General features: G+C 42.2%; 1 protein-coding gene across 1 annotated transcript in view; it reads right to left on the bottom strand.

The window, feature by feature from the left end:
• Positions 1–15,252, bottom strand: part of UNC5A (unc-5 netrin receptor A) — a 110,978-nt gene that overhangs the window by 88,705 nt on the left and 7,021 nt on the right.

The following is a 15,252-nucleotide window of genomic DNA, read 5'->3' as shown; positions in this document are numbered from 1 at the left end:
CTCTAATGCTCTACTCCAAACAAAGCACAATGAACACCGGCAAAACACTCCTAGTAATCTACTTATTATTGCTAATCCACTTAACACTCACCACCCTACTCGCAGAAATTAACACTATACCTATACTGCACAACTACCAAAGACTAAACAGATATACTACACCTCACAACAATGCTAACAACCACAATGAAGGAAAAACACAAACGGACACCCCCAACAAAAGGGAAAAAAAGATCACAAAAAACCTTCACAAATTAAGAACCGACAACTGTCAAAAATCCACATAACACCGAACAAAGAAGACCCACACCAAACTATCCAAGTAGGCTACGTTGATCCAATCTGTTATTGTTGTTGTTTTGTTTACTACGGATCTGGCATTATGTCGGCAAAACTTGATCTACTCTTCATTACTGAAACCTGGATCCATAATCAAGAGGACCCAATCATCCTAAACCTATGCCCTCCAGATTATAAAATCACTCACTGGACCAGAAAAGAAAAGAGAGGTGGAGGCATAGCGCTTATATACCAATCCCATTTCATCATCGAAACCACAGGCGAATCCATAACAACCCAACTCGAAATAGCTTAGATCAGAATCCAACACAAAACCCTGCTCGATCACCTAAATTGTGTTGTTTTACAGACCACCATGCAATTGGAATGTAAGCCAGTCAAACTTCATGGACTTCATTTCAAACACCTGCATACCCAATTCCAATGTACTAGTACTAGGGGACATCAATCTTCACCTTGAAGACACAAACTCCACCAACGCACGAGAATGCAAGGACTTCCTTCATTTATGTGATCATAAATGGCCACATATGCAACCAATGCACGTGAAATGGGCACACACTCGACCCCATCTCATATAAATTATCCACGGACCAGAACCTAACAATAACAGAAACTGAATGGTCAGAAATAACTTGGACGGATCATTACAAACTCAACCTATCCCTAAAATGGCGGAAAAGAGGTTCTCTCCACATACGAGAACACACATATTACACCACGAGAGGCCAAATAGATTCGGAAACAGATATATAATAATGATTGGACAACACAAATGGACTCCATACACTACCTCTCAGAATGGGACAAAAGATGCAAAACACATATTAGACAAAATAGCACCCCTACGAACAAGAACCTCATGCAGACACAACTTGATACCACGGTTCAACAAAGAATTAAAAAATTTAAAAATACAATCCAGAAAATTGGAACGCGCATGGAAAAAAATAAAAGATGAACTTACACTCAACGCAGCATGGAAACAATCACAAAGGAATTACAAATATGCAATAAGACGGACCAAAAGATCATTCTACAAAACTAAAATAGGGCCGGATTACAAAGACACGAAGAAACTATACCAGCTCGTAAACAAATTACTAGACACAACGCCGATCACCACAACTAATACTAACATCCCTTCTGCAGACAACCTTGCTAAATACTTCAATGAAAAAATTGCAAACCTACGTAAAACGCTACCACAGGACAACACGGACATTGATAACTTCATCAAGGAACTAGACCTATCCCCGAGGGAACACCTAGCGGACCAAACTTGGACAAATTTTGCTCCCCTCATCGCCGATACAGTCACCCAGGCGCTTAAGAGATACTCCAATAGTCACTGTCAATTGGACACCTGCCCTAGCTACCTAATAAAATCTGCCCCCCACAGCTTCATAACAGACCTCACATCCCACCTAAACTTCATGCTTCAACAAGGTGCCTTCCCAAAAGAAAAAGGCAACATTCTACTTACCCCAATTCCAAAAGACACCAAGAAAAAAACAAATGAGATTACCAACTACCATCCAGTAGCATCTATCCCACTGGCAGTCAAATTAATGGAAGGCTTGGTAACTAAACAACTTAATGATTACATAGATAAATTCACAATACTACATGAATCACAATCAGGATTCCGCCCCCTACACAGCACCGAAACAGTGTTACTTAACTAAATTCAAGCATGAAATAGCAAAAGGGAAAAGTATACTTCTCCTACAATTTGACATGTCCAGCGCGTTCGACATGGTCAATCACAGTATATTACTAAGACTCCTAGATTACTTTGGACTTAGTGGAACTACACTCAAATGGATCAAGGGTTTCTTAACCACAAGAACATATCAAGCAAAAGCTAACACAAACATATCACCACCTTGGAAACCAGACTGCGGAGTACCGCAAGGATCACCATTATATTCCACCATCAAACCAGAGATTTGTAGGTAAAAGCAGGTATACAGTCAATATTCTGAAAAAACGGCTCGTCTGGAAATGCAGGAACAATTGGTTATGGACCTTTTTTCTTTGCCTTAAAGCGACAGCCGCCAGCAGCGTCACTTGTAAACAGTTTACAAGTGACGCTGCTGGCGGCTGTCTCTTTAAGGCAAAGAAAAAAAGGTTCATAACCAATTGTTCCTGCATTTCCAGACGAGCCGTTTTTTCAGAATATTGACTGTATACCTGCTTTTACCTACAAATCTCTGGTTTGATGGTGGAATACCACTATATAGCCCCTGAAGCAGCCCAGTAGGGCGAAACACGGCCTGTGTCGGGCTATGATATGTATATGCATATGAGTTTCTGTATACACATTTTAATTTTGCTATATTACTAAAACATATCTTGGTTTATCAACGATCTGCTTTGTACAGTTTCCACTTTGGAGTTTGCAGATCGTCTGCCCCTTTGTTTTCTTGGACTTATCCACTCAAGGCCTTAACCCATTCATATATGCTGATGACATCACAACATATATCCCCTTCAAAACATGACCTAGCAGAAATCACGCTCGGTTTTAACATCATGGACAAACACATTCCAATTAAAACACAGAAAAAAAACACACTGCCTCATCATCTCATCCCAATACAACACATATAAACCCACAAACATAAACACTCCAGACCACACCCTTCCCATCGCAGACAGCCTGAAAATTCTTGGAGTAACAATCGACGGAACCTCTCACTAGAGAATCAAGCAAAGCCTACCATAAAGAAAATGTTTCATTCAATGTGGAAACTAAAATGTGTGAAACCATACTTTCCGAGGGAAATATTCCGCAATTTGATCCAATCAATGGTGCTAAGCCATGCCGACTACTGCAATGGAATCTATGCGGGTTGCAAAGAACAAATTATAAAGAAACTCCAGACCACTCAGAACACAGCAGCCAGGCTAATTTTTGGAAAAACACGTTATGAAAGCGCTAAACCCCTCCGAGAAAAACTGCACTGGCTCCCAATCAAAGAACGTATTGCTTTCAAAATATGCACCCTGGTTCACAAAATCATCTACGGCAAATCCCCGGGATACACGACAGACCTCATAGACCTGCCAACCAGAAACGCAATGAGATCAGCACGAACATACTTAAATCTTCACTACCCAAGCAGTAGGTCTCAAGTACAAATCAACGTATGCATCCAGTTTCTTTTACTTAAGCGCACAACTATGGAACGCATTGCCAAAAATAGTAAAAACAAAGTACGACCACCTACATTTCCGGAAAGAACTAAAAACAAACCTATTCAAGAAGGCATACCCCATGGACCCAACATAAAAGACTGACTACCCGCAACACAACAAAACCAAAGATCGTTATGGACATATCCCAACGTCCCGCTTCCTCCTTAAATCCCCTATATACCTACCATTCATAACCCTATTCTACCATAATAACACCTTGTATTTGTTCATACTGGAACTGGCGAATGCCATTACGGTATTATGTAAGTCACATTGAGCCTGCAAATAGGTGGGGAAATGTGGGATACAAATGCTACAAATAATAATAATAGCTCCTGAATGGACTGAGCAATATGAATACAACTGTGAAGTATTCTAGAATTTCTTCCTTGCGTGAATCCCACATAGTCTTGATCAATGAGTTCAGCTGCTGATGCCTCTGAAAAAAACTTGCAGCCTACATTTAGCAGGAATAGGTCTACAATTGTGAGCAAATAAGGGATCCCTGTCTAGTTTTTCCAAACTAGCAAGAGCTTTGTGGAAACTTCCTTCTACCCTACTAAGGCCAGGAAAACATATGAAAAAGGGAATTCATTTAGGAATCAGAGAGGAAGTACAAGTCTTTTCAGATCCACCAAAAATTCACCCGAGCCTGCAGTTTATGAAATGGCAAAGACCTAACTACTCTATGGAGCGGGTTTTGTTCCAGGACCTACAGAGGGTCACGATCAAGGGAACTGGGTAGTGAAGTCCTGATCATTGGTCATTTATGAGAATATGAATCTGTCTAACCACTGTATGATCTCAATGTTCTTAACTAGCAGCTTTGCAGTCATTTGCTTTAAGGGCATCTTTATGTACTGCAAGGTAATGCATGAGTGCTCTGCTGATCCTACTGCTACTCAAAGAATATTGAGTAATCTGTGTGAAGATCTTTTTCTCTGCTTGCTGACTTGATATCTTCATTTCTGCAGGTGTAATAAGAATGAGCTGGAATTACTCAGAATATGCTGGTAAAGTTCTCTTTGACTAACTGGGGAAGATCTTTCTTCTGTCCCTTTTATGTTGATTTTGATGCATATTGTATCAAAAACTATTCATAATCAACCAGCACTATAGTTCCAAATTCCACTTTGCCAGCCATTTGATAATACAAGAGAAGACTGGCACTTATCCCCTGAAGCAGCCTGTACCCCTGTCGGGAATAGCATTATTACAAAGGACGCTCTGACTGGCATCATAGCACATTTGGCAAGGTAAGAATACATAAAAGATTTTTTAGCATATTATGGGTAGTGCCTTCTGAAGAGATTGATGTGAAATAAAAATGCCATGGGATCTAATTTGGATAACTGCTATTTAAACTTGGAAACCTTTTTTTTTTTGGTATCTTGTGGAGTTTTTTTTTAACCTATAATGACTTTCACCAAACTGCGGTAAAAAGGGCCCCGTGGTAGTGGCGGCTACCATTTTGGCTGTGTGCCAAGGTCCATTTTACAGCAGCAGGTAAGAAAGGCAGAAAATCGACATGGCCATGGAAGGGGGTGGGGGTTGGGGGGAAGACATTGAGGTGGCAGTAAGGGCTCTGAGCAGCAGGTGGCACTGCCCGATTACCGCAGCACTAATAATTGCGGGAAAAAAAATTCTGTAGCATTGGAAATGGTGCACGCTCGCGGAGGAACTGCATTGAACCGGCAGTAATTCCCTTTAGTATAAGGGGCCCCCTATAGAGCCAGATGGTCAAGTGTGTGAAAATTTTCTACCGAGGTCTTTTTCTCCACTTTTGTAGAGTCAATTAAAATGATTATAGATTTGGAATTATAGTGTTGAGGTTACCCAAGTCCAATCTTTGGTTGATATGAGTAGTTTTTGATACGATTTTCAATTTTTCTCTGCTCAGTTCTCCTACTGGAATTATTAGTTTAATAACAAGGCTTTGAATGCATCCCATGTAATAGATGGGAAAAAATGCTGCGTTTCACTTTTGGAACTATAATTCTATGTAGATAGGTTAATTTGATCTATAAATGCCTGATGATAATCTAATGTGGCATTAAACCTCCACACGGGATTATTCTATGTTCAGACACCATCCTTGTAAGAAGGATAATTGCACAAAACCAAAATGGAGTGAATGCTGGCCTCCATTATAAAGATCATCTACAATGTGGAGATTAAAAAATAATTTATTCTGGAATATCTTTGGCAAGGAGAAGACATAGTAAATGACGGCAGACAACGACCTGAACGGTCCTTCCAGTGACAAAAATGAAGAATAGTTTGCAGTAGGCAATGAAGAAAATGTCATGGATCAGTCACCCACAGGCTCTTTTAGGTACAACTGAGGAGGGTAATTTTCAGTCGGAACATTTTTACACCCCCCCCCACCCCCCACACACACACACTATAGGGGACATGCATGAGAAAAATACTCTAAAGTGTGCAAATGAAGGCTTCATACAGACTGCAAGCAACATCAAGGTAAGAGACCCCCACAGCAAGCAGGAAAAGTACCAAAAGCTTTCACAGGGAGGGGACTTATCCCCATGCCCAGTAGAAGCATATCACTGAGGCGGAGAGAGGTTGGGGAGGGAAAGTCTGCCTGGGATCTTCATTTGGAAATGTGTTTACAGGCCTGCTGGCTGTCTAAGCCCAGGTATGAAAGCTTTTCCTTTTGCCTCCTGCCTTTCTCTGCTGCTTCTTCACTCCTAGACTGTTTCCTTAGCTGTGCCTCCCCCCCCCACCCCTCCGTTTTTAGCTCTTTCCTATGATATGTAAACCGCTTTGCTGCTATAACCAAGAGCTGGTATATTGAATGGTGTACCTAACCTTTTGTCACACATATAGGGAGCATACATTCAGAGAGGCAACTGACGCTGACCGCAAAGGACATGCATGGACAGGCTTTTCATATTGCGCATATCAGGATCGTGCAGAGTCCGCAGAGGATATGCATATACAGAAAGCTCTTCACATTGCATGTATAGGGAACATGCATTCAAAATCTACAGAGCACACACACATGTACAGATGGCTCTTCACATTGCATGTATAGGGAGCATACATTCAGAAAGGCAACTGACACCAACCACAGAGGACACAGATGTATAGAAGGATCTTCACATTGCACATATCAGGATTATGCATTCACAGTCCACAGAGGACACACTACTACTAATAATCATTTCTATAGCACTACTAGATGTATGCAGCCCTGTACACATTATATGCAGGTACTTTCTCTATCCCTAGAGGGCTCACAATCTAAGTTTTGGTACCTGGGGCAATGGAGGGTCAAGCGATTTGCTCAAGGTCACAGGAGCTGCAGTGGAAACTGAACCCAGGTTACTAGGATCAAAGTCAACTGTACTAACCATTAGGCCACTCCTCCACACGCATGTACAGAAGACTCTTCACATTGCACATATCAGGAGCGTGCATTCAGTGTCCACAAAGGACACATGCATACAGAAAACTCTTCACAAAGCACATACCGGGAACATGCATTCAGAATCTACAAAGGTCACACATGTGCAGAAAGCTCTTCACATAGCACATACCAGGAACGTGCATTCAGAATCTGCAGAGGTCACACGTGAGCAGAAAGCTCTTCTCATGGCACAAAGGAGCCTCTTTTGAGTTCCTGCTCTCTAACACCAGCTGCAGAGGACACACATGTACAGAAAGTTGCCTGCAGGAAGCGTTTTATGAGTCAGAGGCTGGTCTTGTAAGGTATTAATCTACCTTGCAAAGCACGTCAGTAGTCAGCCCTAGACAAAGCTTGGGGCTGAGGCATGAGCAGCGCAGCAGGCTTATCTAGCCTTCCCTCTGGACACCTTCTCTGTGCTTGAGAAGCCAATCCAAGATGTAAATGGAAAAAAAGAGCTCTAATGCTTTTATTTGCATATTAATTAGCCTCCCTATATCTCGTAGGCAGTTTGGGTCTAATTATCGCTTTAAGAAGAACTTGGGCTGGTCGGGTGGGGCTGCAGGCGCTGACAGCTCTGACAAACTCTCCTGCTGTGCTGCAATTTTTTTTATTTTTATTTGCCCGCCTGCTGGAAGACTCGTCTGTATCCAATTTTTCCTCATTAATTTAATCACCAGGTTCGTTGAGGAAGGTCATGCCTGCTAATTGCTAATCTGTGGAGAAGATCCATGCCTTGATAAACCCACTAACTGTGAAGATTAGCAGCAGATGCTGATTATTAGCACATACTTCACGTGCTGCCTCTGCAACTCTCTTCTGTCTAAGGGAGGTTAGTACCGACCCAGGTTTAATCCTTGGTACCTGCTAGCAAAGACCATGCTCGGTCCATGGAACCTACTGTCACAGCTCCCGATCTTTACACAATCCACCGGTACCGACTCATTCTATCCCATTTCCTAGTGCTGATCCAGTTCCGTCCCTGGCAGTGACCCAGTTCTGTCCCTAGGACTTGTTGGAATCACTGGTTCTTCTGGTCCTAATCCAGATCCACATCAGGGCTTGCCATACCCATTGGCAGAGTAGGTGTGTGCCTAGAATGGCACAACTTAGGAAGTAGCACAGGCACAACAGTCAGCATCAGAAGGATCAGTGCAGTCGGTGTGGGCCTTGATCACCCATTTGGGTCAAGACCTGCCATGTCCCACCCCCTAGATTGACGTGGGCAGGACACTGCAGGCCTTCCTTGTGCATGTGTAGATGCTCAAAGCCTACACTGGCTATGATGAGGTCTTCTTTAGAGGGGCTGACTGCTACACCGGTGCCCTCACCAAATTGTGCCACTCTGGAGGAGGTAGGAAGGAGAAGGAGAGATGACGGATACCTTGTGGTGGTGGACCTTTGGGAGGTAGGGGAGAGAGTAGATACAAGGCGGAAGGGCCTTAAGCTGCTCATGGGTGGTGCACAGCTGAAGGTTCACCTAGGGAAGTGTTAATCAAATCTCTCCTGGAGACATACCTAGTCAATTGGGATTTTCACAATGAATATGCAGGAGATAAAGTTTCATGCATTGTAGACCCATTATATGCAAATATATTTCAGGCATATTCATTGTGGTTATCTTGAAAACTCTGCTAGCCCAACTTCCACCTTACCCTCGCTACAGGTAATGGGACAAACTACATATGAATAAATCATCTCCCAATACACATAGAAACATGACGGCAGACAAGAGCCAAATGACCCATCCACTACTACTACTACTTAACATCCACAGCAATCACTATCTCCTCCCTTTACCTAAAAAGATCCCACATGCCTGTTTCACGCTTTCTTATATTCAGATACAGTCTTCCTCTCCACCAGAAGACAATTCCACACATCCACCACCCTTTCTATGAAAAAGTATTTCCTTAGATTCCTCCTGAGCCTATAACCTCTTAACTTCATCCTATGCATTCTTTCCAGAGTTTTCCTTCATTTGAAAGAGGTTCACCTCTTGTACATTAATGCCGCAGGATGTATTTAAACATCTCTATCATATCCCCTCTCTCCCGCCTTTCTTCCAAAGTATACATATTAAGAGCCTTAAGTCGGTCTCTATACGCTTTATCACAGAAACCACTGACCAATTTTGTAGCCACCCTCTTGACCAACTCCATCCTGTTTATATCTTTTCGTAGGCGTGGTCCGCAGAATTGCACAGCATCTTCTAAATGGGGCCTCACCAGAGACTTATACAAGGTCACCATCACCTATTTTCTTCCGCTGGCCATTCCTCTCCCTATACACCCAAGCATCCTTCCAGCTTTGACCGTCACCTTTTCTACCCGGTCACCTTGAAAACATCTGACACAATCGCCCCCAAGTCTCGCTCTTCTTTCATACATAGAAGTACTTCACCCCCTATATTACACTGTTCCCTTTTGCTTTTTGAAACCCAAGTGCATAAACCTGCATTTTTTTAGCATTAAATCTTAGTTGTCAATTACTGGACCATTCTTCAAGCTTTGCTAGATCTTTCCTCATCCTATCCACACCCCCCGGAGTGTCCGCTCTATTACAGAGTTTGGTATCATCCGCAAAAGAGACCAACCTTATCAGACAGTCCATCTGCAATATCACTCACAAAGATGTTAAAAAAGAGCCGGGCCAAGGACCAGTCACTGTGGTACACCACTGATAACATCCTTTTCCTCGGAGAGAGCTCCATTCACCACTACCCTCTGTCTCCTTCCACTTAACCAGTTTTTATCCCAGTCAGTCACTTTAGGACCCATGCTGAGGGCACCCAATTTATTTATCAGTTGCCTGTACAGAACTGTGTCAAAGGCTTTGTTAAAATCAAAAGTACACCACATCTAGCATCCCTCCCATATCCAACTGTTTGGTCACCCAGTCAAACAAATCAATCAGATTTGTCTGACATGACCTGCCTCTAGTGAAATCATGCTGCGTCGGGTCCTGCAGTCCATTCGATTCTAGAAACCTCGCAATCCTCTGCTTTAGAAACGTTTCCATTAGTTTACTCACCACCAAGGTCAGAGTAACAGTTCTGTAATTCCCAACCTCCTCCTTTACTTCCACTCTTGTGTAGAGAGACCACATCCGCCCTTCTCCAGTCCTCTGGGACCACTCAGAAGCATTGTAGAGATCATACGATGGAGCAGCAATAACTTCCGATTTCTTTGAGCACCCTCAGATGTATCCCATCAGGTCCCATCAATTTGTCTAGTTTTAGGTTAGCCAACTCCTCCTGAACAGAGTGTTTTGAAAAATCAGTCCTGGTCTACCAAACATTCATTTCCATTAGGAATTGTTTTCTGCGGCCAGGGCTGCCGAGAGACTGAACTGGGCCAGGGCTGCTGCCGCTGCCACCCCTCCTAAATCGCTGCCACAACAGGATTGAAGTACCTTGGCTGGCTAGGATCCTTAGGACCCATCAGTAGCAGACAACTTTCTTCAGTGCTACCTGCTCCTGCAGCTGTTTTTCCTCTCAGGGCATGCTTGGTTTCAAAATCAAGCATGCACGCCTCAGAGAAAAAAAGCGACCGTTCAGCAAGCAATGGGAAGAAGAGCAGTGCTGGAGGAAGCTCCGGGTCTTCCCCAGCCTCCAAGGGGGGCCCGGAGCTGGAGTTCTCTCTCCTGCTCCTGTCAGGATGTGATCACTTGGGTCCCATCAGGAGCAGGAGATAGAGACCCTAGCACTGGGCCTCCCTTGGAAGCCAGCCCGGGGAATTTTGGCCCCCCTGCCCACCCTCTTGGTGGCCCTGTCTGCAGCCCTGCCCCTTCATTCGTGAACACAGAATAGAAATAATTGTTAAGTAGTTCAGTTTTATCCCTATCAGCTTCTACATATTTATCCCCTTCACCTTTGAGCCTTACTCTGCCATTTTAGCACTTCCCCCTATCACTTACATATCAAAAAAATGTCTTGTCCCCCAGCTTTACTGTGTTGGCTATCTTTTCTTCATATTTCTTAATAAAAGCTACTCTCCCTCCACTTCCTCTTTTTACTATTTAACTCCTCCGGACGTCCCAAATAAAATACTTCAGAAGTCCCATTGCCTAATACTCTAATGCTGCCCCTCCCAGCTGCTGAAGAAAGCATCCTTGCATAATTATAAAGCATATGTGTATGACAATCTCTGGAACAGTGGAAAGAAACTAAACATGAAATTAGAAGGACACATTCATTGTTTAACGTATAAAAGATACCTGCCAACAAGAATGAAACATAAGTATTGCCATACTGGGAAAGACCAAAGGTCCATCAAGCCCAGCATCCTGTTTCCAACAGTGGCCAATCCAGGTCACAAATACCTGGCAAGATCCCCCAAAAGTACAAAACATTTTATACTGTATATCCCAGAAATAGTGGATTTTCCTCTAGTCCATTTAATAATGGTCTATGGACTTTACATTATAGGGACTTTTCTGAGAACCAGGGAGAGAAAGAAAGAAACCCTGAATATCTCAGTGCTGTGATAGAAGAAATAAATCCTCAGAATATGATTTTCTCCTTATCCCTGCCCAACAAAGGGCAGTGGGGCATAACAGGGGTCTTAAAACCAGATCCATATGCAAAGCGCAAAGAGACAGGGCACAGATGAAAGTGACCTCATGGGGAATCCTTTCTGAATTTCCCCAAACAGATTCAGAAAAAAAAAAAAAAAGTCAAGCTTTAACCTCTTTTGTAACAGTTACATCATTTATAACCTGCTGTGGCCAACAAAGAATGTTTAACAACTAAAAGATACTAGATTAGTATTCTAGGATGCGACAGTATAATCATAAAAAAAAAAAAAAAAAAACTTTACATAAGAACAGCTATACTGGATCAGACCAAAGGTCCATCTAGCCCAGTATCCTGTTTCCAACAGTGGCCAAGCCAGGTCACAAGTACCTGGCAGAAACCCAAATAGTAACAAGATTCCATGCTACAAATCCCAGGGACAATCAGTGGCTTCCCCACGTCTGTCTCAATAGCAGACTGTGGACATTTCCTCCAGGAACTTGTCCAAACCTTTTTAAAACTAAGATATGCTAACCACTGTTACCACATCCTCCAGCAAAGAGTTCCAGAGCTTTACTATTCATTGAGTGAAAAATTATTTCCTCCTATTTGTTTTTAAATGATTTTCAGGTAACTTTCTTGAGTGTCCCCTAGTCTTTGTACTTTTGGAATGAGTGAAATAAAAAATTCACTTCTACTCATTCTACACCACTCAGGACTTTGTAGACCTCAATCATATCTCCCCTCATCCGTCTCTTTTCCAAGCTGAAGAGCCCTAACCTCTTTAGCCTTTCTTCATATGGGAGCAGTTCCATCCCCTTTATCATTTGGTCGCTCTTCTTTGAGCCTTTACCTAATTCCGCTATATCTTTTTTGAGATACAGCGACTAGAACTGAATGCAATACTCAAGGTGAGGTCACATCATGGAGCGATACAAAGACATTATAGTATTTTCGGTCATATTTATTTTCCCTTACCTAATAATTCCGAGCACCCTGTTTGCTTTTTGGGTGTTGCCACACACTGGGCAGAAGATTTCAGTGTATTATCTACAGTGAAACCTAGATCTTTTTCTTGGGTGCTGACTCATAAGGTGGTCCCTAGCATCAGGTAACTATAATTTGGATTATTCTTTCCAATGTGCATCATCTTGCATTTGCCAACATTAAATTTCATCTGCCATTTGGATGCCCACTCTTCCAATATCCCAAGGTCTTCCTGCAATTTTTCAAGTCTGCGTGTGTTTTAACAACCTTGAATAGTTTTGTGTCATCTGCAAATTTAGTCACCACACTTGTTTTTAAAGCTTTTTTAAAAGTACTAAAATTTGATAAAACTTTAACTTCATTAGAGAGAGTAGACGAAATGCCTGCTGCTTAAGAGAATAAAGATGTAAACATTCTCTTTGAAAAAACCCTCCTGGGACTTGGGAATGACAGAGTCATTAAATTTCGAACATGATGGCCTACAAAGAAGGTGACTCATGTATTGAGGCATCGAATCATTTCAAATTTTAATTATTGAACAATGCAATTTAAATAATAACTGAGCTTCTCTGGGTCCCTAACACAAGTGGGGACATACCCAACATCAAAATTTCTTTTGGGAAATATGAACTACCTCTCAAATCACGAACCTTGGAATACAGTTCGATTTAACACTTACTCTGATCCCCCAAATCCAAGCAACCTTCAGGAGCTGTTTCTATCACTTGTGACAACTACACTGCCTCTCTCCTTACATTGAGAAGGTAAATCTTATCCCAGTTGTGGAGACCATGATAACATCAAGACTGGATTACTGCAATGCACTCTACAATGGTCTGACTACAAAGGGTCTGCACCAGCTTCAATTGATTCAGAATGCTGCAGCAAGACTAATAGAAAGTTGCAAGTGACGTGACCATATCACACCATTTTTGCATAAACTTCATTGGCTACCAGTACAACACAGAGCCAAATTTAAAACGCTCTGTTTGACCTTCAAGGCCCTTAAAAGGAAATGGTCCATGGTCCAGAGTACTTGAAGAACAGAATCTCCCACTACACACCTTCAAGGTCACAGATCCTTTCAAGGAGATTCTCTAACCACACCCTCTCCAAAGGGCATCACAGGATGTGATACCTGCAAGCAAACCTTCTCTGGAGTAGCCCCCACACTCTGGAATGCACTCCCTGAAAGGCTCCACTTAACACAAGACTATCTCTACTTCAGGAAGCAGGTGAAAGCTTAGCTCTTCAACCAGGCCTTTAATGGAAAAAATAAATGACACCAGCTGGGTCCCAAAGATCCTGGGTCAGATTCCTCATACCAATGGGTCCTGAGGATCCCAGCTGAGATTCCCCAGACCAGTGGGACCTGAGGATCCCATATGAGATTCCAGTATCAGTGGATCCTGGGTGAGATTCCTCATAACAGTGGATCCCAAAGTTCCTGGGTGAGATTCCCTGTACCAGTGGGTCCCGAGGATCCCAGGTGAGATTCCAGTATCAGTGGATCCTGATGATCCCCAGTGATATTCCTCATACCAGGGATCCCAGCGATTTTACAAATTCTATAAAACAAGCACTTATTTTTAGGGGCCAAGAAGGAGCCTGTTTGGAGACTGTTCTAAAAACGGAGTAAGGGTCTGTTTTTCTTTCTAGAACAGTTGTGTAACAGAGGAAATATGCCACAGGGCTGGTATAAATGCTTAGATTACAAAATAAAAATGCATAAATTATATTATTCTATAATTTAGATGCCCAACTGTGAAAAAGAAATCCTTGGCCAGTAGCAACCCTCTAGTTCTGCAAAAAGTGATGCTCCACCAGCAAAGAAACTTTCCTAATGATGGGTGAAGAGCAGAATTAAGACACTTTTTCAATACTCACTGTAGAAAAATAGCAGGTCCAAAATTTGAAGTCAGCTCAGCAGCAAAGACAAACTGCATCCATTACTAGGTGGGAGCTCACCATGAAGTAATAGAAACCCTGCAAATAAACACACAGTGCCTACCTAGCAAGCCTAACAGTATTAACTACCAAAACATAAACACCCATAATCCTACCTATGAAAAGCAGCATCAGGCACCAGAACACCAATACAACCTCTGATTTGGAAAGAGATGCTACAGATCCCTAACACAATCAGACCCTTATGAAACACAGAATAAGTGACAATATTAGAAAGAAAAATCTGCACACACAAACTGAACTGGAAACACCACTAAGTCCAATTCTGTCTGCAGTGCAGTACTTGGAGAAATACAACAGAAAAGCATTTCCTCCTGCACTGTGCAAAATACAAAGATATCAAATGCACATTTCCTAAAGCTAACAGAGAAGATCACAGAATAAGCAGGAAAAACTGCATAATGCTGAGATAGAGGAGAAATCAAAATGCATTTCCTCCTGCACTGTGCAAAATACAAAGATATAAGAACATAACCATTGCCATACTGGGGCAGACAAAAGGTCCATCAAGCCCAGTTTCTGTTTTCAACAGTGGCCAATCCAGATTACAAGTAGCTAGCAAGAGCCCAGAACAGTAAAACAGATTTTATGCTGTTTATCCTAGACTATGCAGTAGATTTTCCCAAGTCCATCTTAATAATGGCTTATAGACTTTTATTTTAGGAAATTATCCAAACCTTTTTTTTAAACCCTGCTAAGCTAACTGCTTTTACCACATTTTCTGGCAATGTTTCCTAAAACTAACAGAGAAGATAAAAAAAAAGAAGTAGGAAAAACTGTATAAGGCTGAGAGAAAGAGGAGAAATAAAAAACAGAAATGCATTTCCTCATGTACTATGCAAAATACAAA

This window comes from Microcaecilia unicolor, chromosome 8, assembly GCF_901765095.1.
Source record: "Microcaecilia unicolor chromosome 8, aMicUni1.1, whole genome shotgun sequence".
Taxonomy (NCBI): Eukaryota; Metazoa; Chordata; class Amphibia; order Gymnophiona; family Siphonopidae; genus Microcaecilia; species Microcaecilia unicolor.
The sequence above is the reverse complement of the archived record's forward strand: the minus strand, read 5'-3'. Positions and strand labels throughout refer to the sequence as shown.